This window comes from Eretmochelys imbricata, chromosome 14 (assembly GCF_965152235.1).
Source record: "Eretmochelys imbricata isolate rEreImb1 chromosome 14, rEreImb1.hap1, whole genome shotgun sequence".
Classification (NCBI taxonomy): domain Eukaryota; kingdom Metazoa; phylum Chordata; order Testudines; family Cheloniidae; genus Eretmochelys; species Eretmochelys imbricata.
In genome coordinates, this window is record NC_135585.1 from 18,481,801 (window position 1) to 18,494,886 (window position 13,086).

General features: G+C 50.5%; 1 protein-coding gene across 3 annotated transcripts in view; it reads right to left on the minus strand.

Moving 5' to 3' along the window:
* The window catches only part of SEPTIN9 (septin 9), a 144,622-nt gene that overhangs the window by 59,936 nt on the left and 71,600 nt on the right, over positions 1-13,086 (minus strand). The window contains exon 1 of one of the 3 annotated variants that reach the window (XM_077833215.1): positions 11,278-11,324. The exons of 1 other annotated variant lie outside the window; for it this stretch is intronic. The gene's annotated coding sequence lies outside the window, so the exon portion shown is untranslated. Of the gene's footprint in view, positions 1-5,890; positions 5,987-11,277; positions 11,325-13,086 lie in introns of those variants that run through there. One more of the 3 variants, XM_077833214.1, reaches the window with a different exon arrangement.

Here is a 13,086-nt window from a genome sequence, read left to right on the forward strand (position 1 = left end):
CTTCTATCAATGGATGGAGTGGAGATTAGAATGAATGGAGAATCAGGAGCCACATCTCCCACTCCCCAGCACAACCATTGCAAAGCAGCTTGAAGCTAGTCTGCCCCCACAAACTCAGGACATTTTCGGAGTGATTTGGCACTACTTCACCACGACCTGTGTTTCTCTAGCCACTAGCAGCTTAATTTATGGGCAACTAAAAACAGCAACAGGCGATTTGCATAAAGACACACAGGAAATGCACTCAGCAAGTAACAACCAGTTCTCATCCAACGGCATTAAATGGGCGAGGGGAAAAATGCACATTTAAAAAAAATCTTGTAATTTTTTTTGGTGAACAAATAAATGCAGTGAAGTGTGGAAAGTCACCCCAGAGCTCAAAATGGGCTTGCTGGACCGTTTCAATCCAGCATGACTGGCTCTACAGTAAGATTCTTCAGCGCTCTGCTCCATCAGAGTTTGAGTGACATCAGCACTGCGGCTTGCCCCAATTCCCTCTGGAATTATAAACTTTATAAATTATAAATTCAATTATAAAGTCAAACAGACCTCCCCGTTAGGAGCATTTCTCTGATAGCCAGCTGGACTTTCCCACGCTAACTTTCATCCCGTAATTCCTAGGACGGCCTTTCTGTACCAACCAAAATTCTACTCCAAGCATGGCACCTCACACACACTTCTGAAATGGTTTGCCACATTTCTCTTCAACCTTGTCTACACAGGCCTGGCAATGGTTTCACTATGTTGCTTAAACCAGTCCAACCCTTTGTATATCAGGAACCAATACAAACCCTGCACGTGTAAGCACCTTTAACCAAGGATCAGTGTCTGTCTGGAGGCTTTAACTGAATTGGTTTTTCTATCCATGTCATTAGACTGGTGTGAAAACTGCACACACACAAGCCCTTATCTGACCAAGTGGCACATATTTAGGATCCATTCTTGTCCCTACTGATGTCAACAGGAAAAACTTCAATTTGCTTTTAGTGGATGCAGTACCAGGCCCTTTGTTTTCTCAATAGCTCCTCACCAGTCACCTTAATTATTATTGTCATTCTACTCTGAATTCCCTTCGCTCTGTCCCTATCTACTAAGGAGGAGAATCAGCAGTCGTGGAGAACAGCAAAAGGGAATCATGGAAGCAAATTAGTTACAAAGAGGCTGCACGGCACTGGAATGGGAATTAGCCAATCTGGGCTCTCTGCCACTGACCTGCTTCGTGACCTTGGGTTAGTCAACTGAACTCTCTCAGCCCATTTCCCCTCCCACCCTTCATCTGCCTTCTCTATTTAGGATGTAAGATTTGCAGGACAGGGATGATCTTGTGTGTTTGTACTGTGCCTCGCACACCAGAGCCCCGTTCTCGGACGAGACCTCCAGACACTACAAAGCATAAGTAGTAGCCTAGAGAACTTCCTCATAGTGCTTCAGCCTTTCATTATTTTTAACCACAAGTTGTAGTGGGTCCAGCTAGTGCTACAGCATCAGGAAACAAAGGGATGCCTGCTCAAAGTGGTGTGGTGTGTTACCATGACGGGCCAGACAAAGGCGGTCAGTTACGTCTTAGTACAAATACTCCCAGCTGAGGTATGACTGCGCAGACGCAGAGCAGGCGGTTTCTGGACTATTGTTGTCAATGCTGAGCAAGCCAGCACTTCCCCTGTCTCAGAACAGAGTTAGCAACAGCATATAGCATGGCTGGTCTTTGTTAGGACATTTCTCTGCATAAGAGAACTTACGTTCGTTACTGGGTGCTCCACGAGGCTTGTATATGGCTAAAATGCTCCTGAGTGCTGATTCTTCTAGTGCCTTTTGCATGCCCTGATAGAGACATCCACATTTGACAGCTTGCCCCAATCGTGCCCTTACTCACGTAAGTAACTCCCACCGATGCAAAGCCCACCTGAGTAAGGTCTATGTAGGACAGGCCTATTGTGCCTATGTATTCATGATGGTCAACGTACAATGCATGCACACGTACAAACCAGGTGGAAGGGGCGTTTTTTTGTGCTCCTAAAGATTCCCATGGTGGAGAGATTTTCTTGCTTTTGGTGCTGTGCAACCCAGAAGAAGGGAGGACAACCCAACACTGAAGAGGGGGGAAAACTCTTAGCTACAATCCTATTAAAGCTGCCATGGTGCTCCTCTTTCTTCTAGAACTTAATTAACAGCGTGTTGTCATCCCAGGTTGTTTATAGAACCAGCCCTGTCATTTAATGCAGATGCTGTTCTGCTAATAATAATGCTTTGTACTTGTATATCTAAGAAATCCATGAGCAAGGGTGGAGGCAGATGGGGGGGAAAGGGCCCAGGCATGTAAGTGCAGAGTTATCCAGCTACATTCTTATAGTCATGCCCATCACCATTGTTTCTGGTACCCCTATAATATCTTCCCTTCGGCCCCCACCCCCAGGGGGAACAATGGATCATTTTGTTTCCTCATGCTCAGCACTGTGTCTTACCCAACCCAAGTGGGAACCCTGGGCTGGTCCCAGCCTCTCGTGTCAGCTCTGCTCACCGTGATGATAAATGCGTTGTTACAAGCTTCCTGTTTATCTCTGCACTGCAGCACCAGCAGGGAGTGAGCGCTCAATGGAGGACATCCCTCACCCCTGCCAGTCTCACCCGCTTCCTCCTTGAGGAAACACTTCCCTGGGAACCCAGTGCACCAGCCTTACACAGGGTGGGTGCAGCAGCACATCCCACGGTGCTGCTGGGCAACGGGACTGGGGCTTGAAGATGCAGGTTCTGAAGCTGCAAGGTGCTGCGCCCCCTCAACCATCCTGGGCTTCGATGGGCATGAAGGATGCTCAGTACCTCACAGGATCAGACCCCTAAATGCTCAAATCAGTGTCAGTTCACTGAGCCTTAGTGGTAGCACCTTACAGGAGAGGTAAAGCAGGTGTCTACCCCGCCCCTAAACCTGGGAGATGGCTTTCACTGAAACCCCTGTGGTGCTCTCTCATCCACCCAAGACAAAGCACATCTCCAGTGCCGCCCTGTGTCCTAGGTCTCACCACGGAGGAGGCAATGTTCCGCTTTTCACCCTAGCATACAGACAGCTTTGGAGGCCAGCAGGTAAAGGGTTAACTCTGGAGCTCACTAATTCCACCTCAGCATCTCTCTTGGGAGGGGAAGTGCTTCATTGCTCCCCAGCTGCAAATGCTCCTGTAGTCGTGGCCCGGCAGAGCAAACTCATTGGTCCAGGAGTATCCCAAGCTGCCTCGTTTGAGCACAGCCATGGCAAGCACAGGAGCACACAGCAGAGTGCAGAGCTACTTGTGACAGTGGCTGCTGCTTGCTGTGTGCGTCCGACACCAGCACATGCCCGGCTGTGCTTCATGGCTTACGCTCACGTCAGCGAACGGCACAGGAGGCGCTGACTCCCTGGAAACAGACTGGGAGCTGGACCTTCCGGACTTGATATTTAGAGCACTGTCCCCTGGAAAGTGGGGGAGATTCCAATGACCACATGCTGCATGGCTCTGGGCTGAATTAGGTAGAAGGCTCCAGTTTAGCATCCTCAGAGCCCTCCAGCATATGAAGTGGAGGAGACTGGATGGTAGCAGTCCCCAAGGAAGGACTTGAGGAAATCATAATGCATTTAGCTGGCCCAGCAGTGTGGCATGCTGCATGGCCATGTGCAACAGCCCCGGCTGGCATCTCCCCAGTCCTGTGAAGGCAACACACTGAACCTCTGAAGAAGGGGTGTCCCGCACTGCACGAGAGTGGTGCCTCCGGCTGATTAATGAGTGACACTGATGGACCCCAAATCTTCAACTCACTCTTGGTCAGAGGACGGGTCTACGCAGGGGATAATTGGGTGCAACTGTTGGGATTCCAGCAACAATGCAAAAGGTCTCACCTTCCCTCTTCGGTCTCAGGAGAGACTAGAAAATATGTTCCTAGACATTTCCAGGCCTGCTTTAGGGTCACCGTATCTTAACGTTCAACTTAGCAGAGAGGCACTCCTGGGAGCGTCTCATTAACTCCCCTCTCATGCCAGTTTGACTCAGACCCAAAAGGGAAATCCCTTCTCTCCTCTTAGCTGCAACTCACCAAGAGAAAGCACCTTATGATTCTCTTCCCAGATGGGCAGAGCCCAGCACTCCTTCCCCAACACATGTCCTTGGCTCCTGGCTGGTGCGGGCCGATTTGGATCCCAACTTCTGGTGGATAGCCAATGTTTTAGTTATTAGTATCTGTATTACAGCAGCACCTAGATTCCCCAGCTGTGATCAGGGCTCAGTGCAGCAGGCTCCGGATGCACAGTCCCTGCCTGAGAGCTTCCAGTCTGAACAGACAAGACAGACACAGAGTGAGAGGCAAAACCGAGCTCTTGGAACTTGCCCCAGGTCACACACCAGGGCAATGGCAGGGCTTGGATTAGCACCCAGCACTCCAGACTCCCAGGGCAGTGCCCGAGCCACAGGACTATGGTGGCTTCAGTCTGGCCATTCCAGAGTGGAACAGGTCACCAAGTTCTGATGTGGATCAGAGCCTTCCCAGAACTGGATTTGGACTTTACTGCAGTCCCATTTCTACTGGGATTCTTTCACTTTGGGAAAGAACGAGGACTCGTGATACAGACTAACACGGTTACCCCTCTGAAACCTTCACTTTGGGATTACCCTGCTGCCTAGGGCTAATTGACTGATCTAGTCCTCCTGGCAAGAGAACATGCCCTGCAAACTGGATCCCTGCAGAGAGCGCAAGTCGCAAATCCACATTCCCATGGAACTGCTGGGAGAAAGGGCTCCCGTTGCCTGCCAAGCAGCAGGGCCTTGTTGTGCAGATGCAGTTGCAGAAGTGCCTAAAGCCAGGCCTCGCCCTTGCGATCTGCATTTCCTTGGGCGCCAGAGGAGCCAGCCTCATTGGGATTGGGAAAGAGCGGTATTCATATGGTAATTCTTCTGCGAAGAGAGAACAAGGAGAAGCCTCTTCTGCTCAGCAGCTGGGGCTGGGCTCTCACTAAGGAGGAGCCAGCTGGCTGCCCCAACCGCCAGGGACAAAAATACAGGCCTTGCCTTTTGTTCTACTTTTCCCGCCTGCTCGCTGGCATTGTCCCTATTCCACCCACTCCGGCCTGCCCCACCCTCCGACAGCCCCTGCTGGCCTGATTCAGAGCCTGCCCAGCCCAGCATGGGCCCAGGGGTCAAAGGGAAACAGCCCAGAGCGGGAAACAGCTTGGCCCATTGGCAAGGGGGAAGGAGGCATTTGAATGGAGTCCCATTGCCCAAGGTAGAGCGGGGGCAGCTCCCCTGTTTTAGGCGAGGTCTGACACAGCACCAGTTAGTGGCTGCCCTCAGTCCTGAAGGGGCATCAAAGGCCACTGTGAGATTGGCTGGCCACTGCCTACAGTTTGTGATGGGAAAGCAAAGTCCCACACTGCACTAAGAAAACAGGATCACAATACAGTTCCCAGCACTAGTGGTTAGGACAAGTGGCACCCTGAGATGAGGGTCTCATCTGAAGATGCTCCAGGGCCAGTGGCTAACAATGGGAGGGCTCCGGGAGAGGAAGCCTACAGTGAGTGTCGCTGACCAGTGGGGAAACGTGGAGGCGATAAACAGAGGGGGAAATTATGCCAATGAAACTCAGCAGAAAGCCACATTAGGGGGAATAAAACTTGAGCTGTCAGTGCCCCTGTCTCACACACACTGTGGGCAAGTCTGTTGTCCAGTCTGGTTTCAAATGTTCGTACTTTCCACCTCTTGTGGACTGTCCAATAGGGGCTGCATGTTACTATTTTTAATCTATGAATCAGGAGAATCAGCTACAGACATTCCCTATTGCCCAGCCATCCCTGAGAAAGTGACAGAGGCAATTCCCCTGCTCCCCACAATCATCCTGGGGAAAGAGTGTTACTGGGGGAATGGAAAAAATTAACCTTTTCCAGCTGAGCCAGGAGAAAGCTCACAGCAAATGGTGCCTCCATCTAACTCACAATCCTCCCCAAACACTGAAGAACATGTTTTTTTGTCTTCCATTCAGTGATTCCTCCTGTCAGAAAACAAATCAAAAGCCTCCATGAAAGTGAAGATACAGAGATGCTGCCACTAAAGCAGCAGCTCAGGAAGATTTTGATTCTTCTTTCTCTCTGCTCCAAAGGCCCCTTCAATGAGCAGGCATGTAAATCTGTGCTTCAGGGGTTTAGCGTCTGATGCCGATCAATCCTGCAGTGCTCTCTGGACCCTCGCGAAAGCCAAGAGATTGTCAATAAGCAACTTGTGCACCAAAAGTCCTGGCTGGGACCTTAGCTCCTGTTCCTAAGATCTGAGTACTTGGCCCTCGAAAGAACAAACACACCTGGGGGCAACACAGATGAGGATGGAGATTTCAACATCATTTATGATCTTAACAGAGTTTAAAAATTCAGAGCAGGAGAAAGGAGCGTGAGCCCCGAGCAGGAGTTCCCAGTATGCAACAGTTTAACCACATCACAAGAAATCCCCTGGCCACCTCCCTTCCTGCTGTCAATCAAATAACAGCCCGGCGGCAATGACAGCAATTGCTTATTACGTGAAAAATGTGTATTAGGAAAGGAGTGAATATATTTTTAGCAAGAGGAGCCAGGGCCATATGACCAGCCAGCTCTGCACTGACCACAGTTTGGACACCACCGTTCTAAGGTAACAGAGGCCATGGAATTCTATGACCCAGCGAGAGCTACAGTGAGGCTGCATCTCTTTCTATAAACAGGATGGGGATTACAGGTAGTGATTTCAGTGGGAGGTCTATTATTGCTCTGCAGGATGCTGAAGTATCCTCACAACAGCAAACCCCTGGGAAAGCAAATTCCTATGCTGCAGTTCCAGAGAACCCTGGAATTCTGAGAAAGGAGGGCCCTGCTCAAGAGACTCTCACTTCTCAGGGCGCATGGAAGGCCATTTCAAGAGCATGGTGAGGATGGACTTCCATTTCCCTCTCTTGAGCACAACTGAGACTTTCCAGTAGAAACCAGGGCACATGCTTCTGAGAGCAACAGCTACGGCCTAATTATAGCTGACTGCAAGTTAGAAGACCGTACCCACACACACTGAGCAGGGGATATGTGATAATGATCCTTTGCATTTCTCAAACAATTGTCACCTGAGCATCTTAAAGTGCTTTATATACGTCATGCAGCGGCGGTAACCGGACTTAAGGTTGAAACCAACTTCCTGGTACAAACCTGATTATCAAGCCCTCCCAGCAATTACTCAACTTCCCTAAAAGAATCCAATTCCCTTGAAATTTCACATGCCACATTTCAACCCAGGCTAGAATTTTTGGAGGGATTGTTATCTGGGCTCCATTTGAAATGCACTGGCAACATTAACTCAGCAAGATTTTCTCTTGTGAATTAATTAAGCCTCTCTACACTCCTGATAGGAAAGTATTAACCCTCTTTCAGGGATAAATAAACCGAATTGCAGAGCAGTTAAGTGACTTGCCTGAGGCCACAAAACGGCACTGGCGGAGTCAGGAATAAAACCCAGTCCTGGCTCTCACCCGTTCATTTGAACTACACATCAAGACAACACTGTAGTCTAGGACATTGTGATAACCAGAATGAGGCTTGGATGGATTGTGTGGGGGATCGGAACCTGCAATGCATGCCTAACCTCCAACCCCCGCATCACGGACGGGGTTCCTATGTTAGGTATAGCATATAGGGCACCACACTGCGTTAATAAGAAAACCATGGTATTTAAAATTAAAAAAATTTACAATGTAAAATCTCTTTTGTGTTCTGTTCAAGGGGAAAGAAGAAAACATTTAGAGTCCCTCCCTTCAAAGGAGTTCAAAAAAGTTAGGAACAGCTGATTGCTGAGTGCAGAAGTGAGACATTATTGATTATTCAACCAATCACAATACAGTTGGACCTTGGTTCATTTGTATACAGCTATCCTATTGGTTAGAATATTGGCAGACTTTAAAAGTCATATTTAATCACTGTGCTGTCACAGCTCTTGGGTACTGCACTCTGATGTCCTCTCCAGGAGATGGACTTTATTCCACCAGCAGACAAGGAGACTTTCTGCTGTATTAACAGAAGGAGACATTCACCTTAACTAAAAAGTGTTACATGGGTTGCACTAGTTACTTTGTGATAGTGTTAAGCATCATTATTATAGTGCTGTAAACACACAGGATGCATTACAAAACAATGTCAGACACAAGCCGCACCCTGAGGAGCTTACAAACTCAGCAAGACAAGACTAGGCACAGAGCAATGGGTCAGGTAAGGGACAGTGTGGTGATAGGATCAGTGAAGAGAACTAGGCAGGAAGGATACCTGGAAAACACGGGGTCTCATCCTGTGCTGAACCTTTTGGAGACTCAGCACAGAAGGCAGAGACTGGCGGGAGAGGGGTCAGAGGTAACTTCACCGCACCTTTGTGTGGCCCAGATTCACGGCTCGTGGGGCCCCAGGCATAAATTAGAGCAGTTTATGAGATTGCTCTCCTCCCATGGGCTGCCTATGGGTTTGCCTACACAGCAGTGGCTGGCCCGTGCCAGCTGACTCAGGCTCGTGGGGCTTGGGCTGTGGGGCTGTTTCACTGCTGTGTAGACTTCCGGGCTCGGACTAGAGTCCAGGCTCTAGGACCCTGAAAGGTGGGAGGGTTCCAGAGCCTACACGCAATGACACAACCCCTTAGAGCCCAAGCCTGAGTCGGCGGGCACAGGCCAGCCGCAGGCATCTAAATGCAGTGTAGACACAGCCTAAGATTTGTGTGCCAGCACAGAATCTCCACAGTGCCCTGTGCTATGGATATGCCCTCTCCTGCTCCCAGCAGGTCCCTGGCCCTGCCCTTGGCATGCCCCCTACACTGGGGACTGTGGGGGAAGCAGTGCAGGACTGATTGCTGCCCCAATTCCAATAAGAGTATGGACACTTTGGCACAGAAGGAGTGGGAAACTGTTCTGAGTGCAAGATGAACTCATGACATAATAATACATATATAGCACTTTTCATCAGTAGATTTCAGAGCACTTTACAAAAGACATATCGTCATCCCCCTTTTATAGTTGAGGAAACTGAGGCACAGAGAGGGGACATGACTTGCCTAAGGTGATACAGCAGGTCAGTGGCAGAGCTAGGAACCGAACCTAGGTCTCCTGAATTCCAGTCTAGTACTCTATACACTAGGGCACATTGCTCCAATAAAGGCATGAAGCTGAGAGTGGGGAACCTATATACCCACATCTCTTATTTGATGCTCTTCACAGCAGGGTCAGGGCTAGGTCATAGCTGGCCCTGTGCAATTACTCTCATGAATTTACACTTTAACCTTGGGTGGGGGGGGGGATTTTAAAGCAGCACAGTGCTAGATTTTGGAAGGGGTTGAACAGAAGTGCTTAAAAGAACCAGATCTGGTCCCCTAAAAACATAAGACCCACATGGTCGCATACCCACTAAAAGCAGCTCCTGTATGGGCTTGTACAAGCAAACCTTGCATCACAAGATCTATGCTCATGCATCAGAGCAGAATCCAACCCAGAATCTAGATTTTAATCTGTAAGGCTTCCTAACAGGAGAAACCCACCCCCCTGGGATGGTAGGTTACTTCAGCAACTCTGTTATATAGTCAGTTTTAAAATGCTGGAGCAATGGTACCCTACACCCCTGGTCCTACAGATGGCCTGCTTTATCTGATCCACATGGCATCTATGCCAGTGCACGGTGGGGAATTTACATGAAAGAGTAGTCCACATTAAGCCAGTGGGTTTGAACCAGAACACACCTGGACCTGAACTCAGAAACTGGTTTCCATTCTCAGTTCTCTGCATTAATAACATAAATGCATCCTGCATACTGTGGTGATGGTCGTTACAGAAAAACCTGGAAACAATCTCACTCCGCCAGTAACAATGGTACAGTTACATACTCAGCTGCTTGCTCAGCCCTCAGCCCCTGCCTGTTATGGAAAAGAAAGCATCCTTCATAAAGGGTAAAGACTGTCTCAGCGGATGCTCATGGCACTAGATAGATCAGGCCAGATTCATCCCAGATGCTACTTTGCTGACTGAAGTGGAGCTACCCAAGGAATGAATCTGGCCTCTTTTAAAAGGAGAGTCTAAACTTTCCTGGAAAAAAGCTGGTTTCCCAACAAGGATGCTGGCTTCAAGCAGCACAAGGCATACTGTAGCTGAGGGAGCAGGGCCACCCTAAGAATCTGGTGCTCAGTCTGTTTGGATTTAAAAGTGCCAGGCAACAATGAGTTGCTTGGGGATACCAGCCCTGGAAGAACAGAGTGCATTTCCTGTAAACAAGCCCTTTCACTGCAAGAGTCATTGCTGGATCTGTACCTGCCGAAGGACCCCACGCCCAAGCACTTGTCTGTCTGAGAAGTCCCAGGAAAAGCATTTACTTAGTAGGACTACGGTTTTCCCATAATGCCATATAAACACACGTTTCCCAACCTTCAGTGATCCTGCTGCAATGCAAGCAGCTGTCCCAAGTGATCATTTAAGAACTGGGAGCTCCCAGTCAGTTGCAAAGAAAACGTCTTGCCCTCCCCCAATCCCCTCACTATATCTCCCTGCAGCCCTGAAAGTTTTCATCATGAAAAGGCTTGTAAAGGGTAACACAGCAGCAGGAACACTGACTGAAAGCGACACTTGAGAACACGGCGTAAAGAAAAGTACTCATTTGAGTTTCAAGCGAACACAAACCGACTTGGACTCCCCCCCTCCCCCCGGGCTTATAGGAAAACACGCTCTGCACTCTTTCAAAAGAGATTGCTAGATAAAGGCAAGAGGAGAGTTACAGTTAAGTCCCCGTCTCAAGGAGAGCAAAACAAGCTCCTTCCAAAGCAAGGGCAAGAAACCACCAGAGAGAAAGAAACTAAAGCACCCGGCTCAGTTGGCCAAATATTTACAAAGAGATAGCTGTGAAGCACAAAGCTCTTTTCTTCTTTCTCAGGCGGAATCTGGTCGGAGCATGGAAACAAAATTCCCCCATCCCTGTCTCTCTCTGGTTACAATGACTCAGCCTGGAGGCTGAAAGCTTTTAGCAGGGCTAGAGCTGCTGAAACCTGCCCATCTCCAGAAGGGGGACAGAAGCTTGAAGGCGTCCTGCTCTGCTGAGCCTTGCACGTTACCATTGAAAGCAGCCCACGATCACAATTTAGGATTGCTGCCTTCCCCCCATCCCTACCCTGGCATGCAGGTCCCCAGCCCTGCGAGGGAAGCTGTGGCCGGAGAGAAGGCGAGTCCCCGTGCAGCACACGGCGAGGCAGAGGGAAGGGGGATTATTGGAAAGAACAAAGGGAGAATGAGAAGACTCACCCCAGCAGTTGAAACACTCTAGGCTCCTGGCGATGTTAGCAGAGAAGGCCCGCCCCCTTCAGGGTCACATGGTTCAGAATACTAGTCAATGATCAAAGGGGCTTTGTCACTCTGTGAATTATGAGCACCCAACAGTGCGGGGGGTGGGGGTGCAGATGGATAATTACTGCCCAGGGTGCAGAGAGTGGAGTGGAACCGGCAAGCGGAGGGGGGGGCAGTTCAAAAGAGCCAATTAAAAATAAAAACTCTGTGACACAGTAATTCAGAGGAAAGTCTCTGCTCTAAAAAGGAGAGGAGGTGAAGCTGACTCAGCTTATCGGGATTTCGAAAACTCAGGGCGCTGTCACACAGGGGCGATCTGGAAAACAGGGAAGCATTCATCCCACAGTGCTGGCGGGATCTCAAAGCACAGCACATGTGTGAATGAACTGGGCTTCACAACTCCCCTGCCACTCAGCTAAGCATGATCATCCCCATTTCACTTGTGGGGGGCGGGATCCCACGTCACACCATGGTTAAGGGATTTGGCCAAAGTCATGCAGGAAATCAGTAGCAGAATGATGACCAGCCTCCAGATCTCCTGATGCCGAGCCCTGTGCTTTAGCCACAAGACCATCACCTTGCGGCCAACACAGCAGGTTAGTTGGCCGCTCCTCTGCTGTAAGTGATGATAGTTGTGCTGAACAGCACTTTGCATTTGTGCATTTCGCTGGGAGATGAATGGGGTGACCTCACTGATCTCCTCTAACCCCCGATGTATCTTCCTCCCAGCCCAGCCAGCTCTTCCTCCTGCTGCCTGATCCTGCCCTCAGTGGCACTGGAACATTTTTAATAGTAGGGGTGTTAAAATCCAGCCCCCTTACCCCTGTCTGCACCCTCCACCCCCCTGCCCAAGCTAAGGCTGGGAGCAGGGCTGTGTCTCCAGGAAGAGGGGACCCAGACAGGGATAAGGGGGCTGAGGATGTGGCCACAGCTGAGGAGGGGCATGGGGCCAGGAGCAGAGCCCCTGGCAGGGGCTTGCAGCCGGGACGCCACATGTGAGGCCAGGAGCAGGGCCCTGGGAGCAGGGAGTGGAGCCCTGGGAGCAGGGGGTGGGGCTGGATGTGGGGCCCAATGGCCGGGGAGCGGGGCCAGCACCTGTGGCTCCAGAAGCAGAACCCCACTCACGGGGCTGGGAGTGGGGCCGGAACATAGGCCCCTGGCACAGGGCCAGCAGCTGGGGAGTGGGGCTGGTGGCCAGGATCCTAGCAGAGGGCCAGGGCATGGAGTCCTGGGCAAGAGCTGGGAGCAGGGCTCCCAGGTGTAGAGCCAGCGGCTGGGGAGCGGGGCATGGGGCCGACCCCCAGGACCTGAGCTGGGGAGTGGAGCCCTGGGTGCAGGACTGGAGGCCTCATGTAAAACCTGGGGGTGGTGCAGCACCCCCTGCACTCCTATTTCCCATGCCTATGCCTGCCCTCTAGTAATAGCTTGTCCTACATCCCGACCCACTGCCACAGAGGGGACTCTGATGTCTCCAGTTCAACACTGGGACTTCACCGAGGAGCCAGTCTTACCTCTTCTTCCACGAACACGAGGGCCACATAGGCACAGAGCTGCTGGGGTTTTGTTGCACAGGGAGGGGGCAATTATCTGAGGAGTCTTGCACCCTCTATGCACAGTGGAGTTCAATCCTCTAGGGGCTCCCTGCACGTGTTCAGACAGCGGAGTTAGAGGGAGCAGGGCTGCTGGTCTCTTGGCTACATGGAGCCCCACCCAGATCAGCAGGTGCAGGAGCAACTGGGGCTACTGCAGCCTGAGGAGTACTTCTCC